The sequence below is a fragment of the Tupaia chinensis genome, unplaced genomic scaffold (assembly GCF_000334495.1).
Source record: "Tupaia chinensis unplaced genomic scaffold, TupChi_1.0 Scaffold000031_1, whole genome shotgun sequence".
Classification (NCBI taxonomy): domain Eukaryota; kingdom Metazoa; phylum Chordata; class Mammalia; order Scandentia; family Tupaiidae; genus Tupaia; species Tupaia belangeri.
This window is the reverse complement of record NW_006159461.1, coordinates 2,210,505-2,216,852: the sequence shown is the minus strand read 5'-3', so window position 1 is coordinate 2,216,852 and position 6,348 is coordinate 2,210,505. Positions and strand designations below refer to the sequence as shown.

The following is a 6,348-nucleotide window of genomic DNA, read 5'->3' as shown; positions in this document are numbered from 1 at the left end:
ATGCGACCTGCGGAACACTCCAGTGGTTAAGACGGCAAACTTCATGTAATGTGTTTTTCATCACAATAAAAAAAAATGATATAAAGGGTTTTTTTGTAAATCAATATAAAACTTCAAAAGAAATGCCATCTAAATTTGTATCTGACAACAAAAAGACTGGAACTAAGCTACTTGGGAAAATAAAAATAATTATGTAAGAACATACACTTAAATTACTACACCTAAAGGATAAAAATATTTTCCTAGGGAAAAATTAGACCCCCAATATAGAGCAAGATAACATTCCCAAAGCATCTTACTATGCAATCAAATTTAAAGCATTACACCGAGTAGAATAAATCAGAGGTTAGATTTTTGTATTGAGCAATCAGTAAGGTTTTTTTGTTTTGGTTTTGGTTTTTGGTTTTTGGTTTGAGATTTTTGCTGTAGGGCACATGCGCTCACTGGAGAGAGAGAGACAGAAAGCAAGAAATCACTCCCAGGGGTGATGGCTATATTACGATCTCTTCTTCCTCATCCTCTTCATTCTCCTCTCAGGTTCTGGGCACACACACACATTCACTTGGTGTGAATTTCAAGTCACTGCGTCTGGAACTTGAATCACGGTCAGTCACGTGGGAGCCCAGCGCCCTAGACACTGCAATACGTGCCGGCCCCACAAGTTATTTCTTAAGGGGGAGAAAGTAAAGACAATCTAAAGCTTCACCTTATTTATAAATTAAGTTTAAAAGGAATACGCCTTATGATATTTATTAAGTAAAAATAAAGAAGAAATTTAAGATAATTTTTAAATGACATAATAAACTGTAAATGCTATAAAACTGGGCAGAATAAAGGTGAAATTTTGTGTATTGGGTCATCAGAAAAGTCATGATGCATTTTTGCATGGAAAAATATGTCATGACTTTTCTGACAACCCAATATCATGCAATATAAACTCATCAATATTAGTTTTAAAAATAGGCAGAAACAGAAAATATTCCAAATTGCTAACAGGACTGTGTCTAGAATACTGTCCAGAGTTACTGTTTTTGATGTCTGCTTCTACCCTTTGTTTCATTTTGCCTCTGTTTTCAATAAAAAGTCATAATTCATAGACTCCAAAACAGTTCACTGAAGAAAAGTAGCTTCTTATAAGCTTCATAGTTTAATTACTACATTGGTGTCTACTGCCATAACTGAATGAAAGAGTTCTGGAAATGTAAGTTAACCAGAAAGACTAGGTGACTTTAAAGCTCGTGCCTCCCTACCAGAACAAGACCTGGCACTGGCTGGACACTGAATAACCAAGAGGCAACGTGGACACTCTGAATTCCTGAGGACAGAGAAGTCAGAGGTAGAATATGGCAATCAAAAAGCATCTGGACCAGGCCACTTTGCCAGTGAATTGATGGCACAGGCATGATACTGAAAATGTTTCCCTTGCTAGTTTTACGAGCAGGAAGCCCAGACGTCTCGCAGATAAGGCCACACGGAACCGAAGGGATCCACAGGTGTCCACTTGATCTACCGTTACGCTGTCACCCCGCCAAGTACCTTATCAGTAGTCTCTAAATAGCTGCAGATCTGGGTAAGAAAAAAACAGAAATGAGATAAAAAGCACACCACTAATGTAAGCTTTAATTTTGTAATGAAACTCTGTTTTTGTCTTTCTGTCACCTCATTTTGTCAATAAATATTTGTGGAAAAGTTATTCAGCTAAAGTATTAGACATGGCAAATTTATAGGGAAAATGACCATGAGTAAAGGCATGGTCCCTGACTTTGAAAGGTCTGCATGTGTACACCCCGGTACCACACAGCTTTATCAGTTAAGCCAGATACGAGGGGACTTCAAGTAGTTTCTGGTAAAATGGAATTAAAGTACACGTTTATAGTGGTACAAAAAAAAATGAAATCCATACCTAGACTTCAGAATCTGTGTTTTCCATGAACTTTTCCAAGACCCTTACCTCATCCAACCCCTTCCTATAGTCATCAAAGGAAAACGCAGACAGTGTTCTCGTGTGATGAGTTCAATCTCATCATCTACTGTCTCTCACTTATTTTTTAGAAAGATGAACAATTAGAATGCATTTCTCACAAAGCACAGTAGAATGTGCAAGGTCAAATACATAAAGCTCTCATAGGTACACAGAGATGCACCTTGGGAATGGCAGCCACCCGTGGGACTGCACGACACAGCCCTCTTTTAATGTGACAGCTGGGACGTTTTATTCCTGACGCTCTTTTAAAAATTCACCTCTAAAATTCAACTAGGGATTTATTCCTAGTTATGACCAAGGAAGAGTTTCCTTGATTTCTAAATGTTTTGCTCTTTTGGCAAATAGCATTTGAATTTAAACTGTATGTTAATTTGTTTTTATACCCAGGCTTTGTTTTTATACCTATGCACACGCACCCTACATAAATACATATGCATGCATATCGGTGTGTGCATACATGTGCACATGTGTGTGTGTTCCAGTGTTGTCCTCGAGGTTCGATCTGTCGGTGTGTGCATACATGTGCACATGTGTGTGTTCCTGTGTTGTCCTCGAGGTTCGATCTGATACTTACCAGAAACTGTACAACCACCTGTAGCGGACATTATCATCCCCATTGTCAGCACGGGGAAACCATGGCACAGAGACACTGCACCACCTGGTCCAAAGTCCTGCAGCTTTCTAATGGGAGAGCCAGGATCTGCACTCAGGCAGGCTGACTCAAAAGCCCCACCTCTTAGCCACCATGTTACGGTGCCTATGGAAGGGGATAAGGACACGGAAGTGACAAGATCAGCTCTTAGGTTTCTGGTTTGTGCAGCTTGGGAACTAATGGTGCTATTATTCCTTAGCTGAATGAATGGATGGGTGGATGAATAGGTCTAGTGTGAAAGGTAAAAGGAGAGGAATTGAATTTAGATTGGCTTGAAAACGTCGTCAGATTTCTGGTCTACATGGAACTCAGAGCATGCAATACAGCAGATAGCAAGCTTCCAGACGTGAGTAGGAGATGTGACCGGGGATACAGCCGTATGCCCCATGTTCAAGAAGCCTACCGTGTCATGTGTGTGAGGGTATGCACCTTCCCATCCAGGAAAGCCACAGGTGACCCCATTCCTGCACCTGCTGCACGAGGTGACCTTTGGATGGTGACCCTGGTCCTTACCGAGTCCATCGGCCCTTTCCTGGGCAGCAACTCCTGGCCTCCCCAGCCTCATTTAACTCCTGGCCAATGGCCTAACTCCAACTTGATTTGATCTCACGAGAGTGACAGATGCTGTAAGTGTCATGTCGGCTTCCTTCAGCACATCAAAGAGCAGGCCAGGTGGAAATCCATGGTGTTGTCTCGCTATGCTCTGCTTACCTCTGTGACGCCCCCCCCCCCAGTCCGGGGTGGCACATAAAGGAGGGGCCCGGTCCTACCACCGAGCACCTCAGCATGCAGGACAGCACCTGCGCGTGGCACAGGCTGACTAAGTGCATAGTTTACGTTTGCTGCAGGCCACGTGTGCTAACCAGAGAGACGGGGCAGGTGAAAAAACACCCCCAGGGGATGGCCATGCCATGTCTTCTCCCCTACTCTTCTCTTGGGAATCTGGGCATGCATGTCTCAAAATGCTGGATCCAGTGCTCAAACCATGCAGTAGACCATGTGGGATCTAGTTGCTCTAACCACCATGCCACTAGTTGTCCCTCAATAAATATTTTAATAAATGAATGAAGAAATCAAGTCAAAGAGGCCAAATAATTATTTATTTATTTGGAGATGTTTTTGCTATAGGGCGCATGTGCTCGCCGGAGAGACTGAGACAGAGAAACAGAAAGCGAGAAATCACCCCCCAGGGGGGGATGGCCACGCCGCAATCCCTTCTCCTCCATTCTCCTCTCGGGATCTTGGGCATACATGCACACATGCCTGGTGTGAGTTTAAGCTACCGGGTCCGGGACTTGAACTGCAGTCGACTACATGGGAGTTCAGCGATATAGTCATTATGCTAACTGCTGGTCCCCCAAATAATTATTTTTAAATAACTGTGTATTTCTGCACTGATGTGTGATATCAAAGATCAGACCATCAGGGTTTGTATCCTGTTTCCCCATATTTAAAATATCCTGTCCTGCCATATTCAAGATATGTTTCTCTGGGAAGCAGCAGATGGCATGATGGTTATATCACTGGACCTCCATGTAGTCAACCGCAGTTTAAGTCCAAGACCCAGAAGCTCAAAACTCACAGTGGCCACGTGTGCATGAATGCCCAGAATCCCGAGAGAAGACTGGAGAAGTGATCAGGGCATAGCCAGCCCTCCTAGGGGATGATTTCTTGCTTTCTTTCTGTGTCTCTGGCTAGCACATGCACCTTATAACAGAAATCTCTCTTTTAAAAATTACACACACACACACACACACACACACACACAAACACACACACGTTTATTTGAATACTTTCCTTAAATCCTCTTGGCTCTATTTTTCTCTACTATAATATGAGGAAAAGGGTATCACCTGTCTCATGGAATTGTTGAAAGGATTAAATTAATTAAAATAAGGGCACCAGCAGGTGGTGTAGTGGGTAAGGCACTGGACTCCCATGTGGCCTACAGCAGTTCAAGTCCCAGAGCTGGCAGCTGGAAAATCACACCAGACAAGTGTGCCTGCAGTTCAAGTCCCAGAGCTGGCAGCTGGAAAAATCACACCAGATAAGTGTGCATACATTCCCAAAACCCCAGAAGAATGGAAGGAAAAGGGACTGTGGCATGGCCGTCCCTCATGGTGAACTGATTTTTCACTTTCCCTCTCACTATCTCTCTCTGGCAAGCGCACCCACCCTATGGCAAAAAAAAAAAAAAAAACGCTTAAAAAAAAAAAAAGGTAATGAAAGTAAGAAAGAACTCCACTGGGTACAGAGAAAGCCCAGTAGACGCGGCTCTTGTTTGGGATGAAGTTTCCGTAATAAGCTGACTGACTTAGTTTATCAACACTTCCGTACAGTGTCAAAGTTATAGATACGCTTTTGTGCAGAAGCACACGGCTCATTCAGAAGTGTTTGTTTGCTGAATTGAAACTTAAGAAAATGTGTTCGCAAGCTGTTTTTCAAGGTAACTAAATATGTTTTTATTTTAATGAAACAAAACATTTTGCAATTGAGAGTTTACTTTAAGCTCTTTTTTAAATGTTATACTTGTTCATAATGAAAACTTTGATTTTTACAGTCTTCATCAAAGGATCTTAGCCTCACAGAACAATGTGAAGAACTTCAAAAAGTGCAAGAATCTGCTATACGAAAGTATAACCAAGTTAAAGCAGCGAGAGCTGAAAAAGCAAAGTCCATTCCACCGTTGTACAGATTTGCAGATTGCTATGTCCCTGGAGTCACATCCAAACTCAGACCCCACCTGATCTGGCCCAGAGATGGACGCATTAAGCAGATATTGCAGGATAAGGACTTGAAGATTTAGGAGTAACACAGCCAAATCTTAAGATTCTCAAGGCAACAGGCTGCTTGAAGAACATGCTTGAACGTTCGGGTTGCTTCAGTAGACTGGCCTTCCCTGATGGGTAAACAAGGTCAGCTTGGAGAGGCGAGTTCCAGTAGCCCAGGTAATCATGCATCTCTCGATGAACGATCGGAACTGTGCACCCAAGGAACACCGGTGTCCAATGCTGCATTACATAGATTAAAAATCTCCCGACAATGACAGATTTCAAAAACTGACAAGTATACATAACATGCTCTGATTTTTATTCACACACTTTCTTCTTACATTTGAGCACCTCTTACTTGCTTGCAAAAAGAGAAAGTTTTAAAAGGAGCATACTCCATGCTGTGCTTTTATACCGTATAGATAAAATATAGCAAAATAGCTCTTAGTTCTTATGATAGAACCATGCATCATAATGCTTTGTGTCTTCAGATGATGTTTCACCTGAATTAGGATCGACACTGAATTGCCCCACAATTATTTTAAGTGTGTGTGCCAGAGGTGGGCAGTTAACAGCAGAGAGCCACTGATACTCCTTCAGACCCTGACTGGCGTTCCATTTTCTTTTGACTTGGCAATTGTTTAGTAATCTATTGCAACAGAACAAGTTACTGCCAACACCAGAACTTAGAAGAACACTAATACATTTTTACGGTTGAAAGTGTATCTTTCTCCAAATCCCTATGTTGAAATCCTAAGGAGAGTGTGCTTGTTCAGAATGTGACCTAATGTGGAATAAGGTGGTAGGAGATGAAATTAGTTAAGAAGAGATCACCCAATATGGCTGGAGTCCTTACAGACAGGGGCGTTTGGACGTGGACACGCACACAGGGAGAACACCGCGCGGAGAGGAAGGCAGAGGTCAGGGAGATACAGCACAGG

General features: G+C 42.4%; 1 protein-coding gene across 1 annotated transcript in view; it reads right to left on the bottom strand.

Moving 5' to 3' along the window:
* PXDNL (peroxidasin like) overlaps positions 1–6,348 on the bottom strand; it is a 525,965-nt gene that overhangs the window by 30,582 nt on the left and 489,035 nt on the right.